Raw genomic sequence first — 1,015 nt, 5'->3', positions numbered from 1 at the left:
TCGTCGGTGCCTGTAGGCTTGACACAGCTAAGTAACGCCTCTGGTTTTGTGTCGGGCAGGTGGTAAAGAACCGCGGGGCTGGAAAGGAGGCATCCTAGGGCTGCGGGGCTGAGGCCGGACACGACCCATTCTTTAAGCGGCTCCCCGCTGCCCTCAGTCGGGCAGATGGAAACATAGCCCCCTATCTTCCCGTCTTGCCCAGCTTGATGGTACGCCATGTGGGCCCACAGAGTATCAGCGTCCGCGGTCGGGGGCCGGTGATGGTTCCCCCACGGGCAATACCTGACTAGCTCGTCAACGTCTCCTTCGTTCCCCCTTTGCCCTGAGGATCCTGTTCGTGATGCCATGACCAACCTGACGGTGGGTGGTTGGACCCAGAAAGGTGCTGCGCGAACAGGCCGGGGACGGAAGGGTTACGGGACCTTGTTTCTCCTTCTCTTCTCTCTCTTGCCATTGACAGAAAAACAATTAAGGAGGCGGTGTAACAAATAAATGCTTTACTCACACTTTCGTATAGGTGGTTTCCTTTACAGCAGTTTCAAAAATAAACTCGCTAGTGACTCGAGAGCTCTAAACACGTTCGAATGATATACTCAGTCATGATGGGGGCATCTGGGGGGAAGGGATTTCGTGGACGCAGGACCTCCGGTAAGGGTGATCAGGCCTCTCCGATATGGCGCGGGTCCTCTATTCTGTTTTTTGGCGCTCACGCTTTTTCTTTTTAAACGGGCTGCATCCGATCACGCCCCCTGCCAATCAGTGTGGGCCGGGACTGCCGATCTCGCGGCTATCAGGCCGCGCCCACTACTTCCCCCACACCACGAGCACAACTTGCTCTCATGTTTGGCGTTTGGTCACCTTTTTTTTTTTTCTTTTCTTTATCACAACAGTGATATACCACATCATGCATTTCCGGAGTTTGCAGACTTAAAAGTCATTATTTTATGGAGAGGTGGTTGGTCACTAATACATAATGACCTCTTATATGAAGTAATATCATGCTGCTTGCTAGTTT

The sequence above is a fragment of the Alligator sinensis genome, unplaced genomic scaffold (assembly GCF_000455745.1).
Source record: "Alligator sinensis unplaced genomic scaffold, ASM45574v1 scaffold67_1, whole genome shotgun sequence".
NCBI lineage: Eukaryota > Metazoa > Chordata > Crocodylia > Alligatoridae > Alligator > Alligator sinensis.
Note: the sequence above shows the minus strand (reverse complement) of the source record.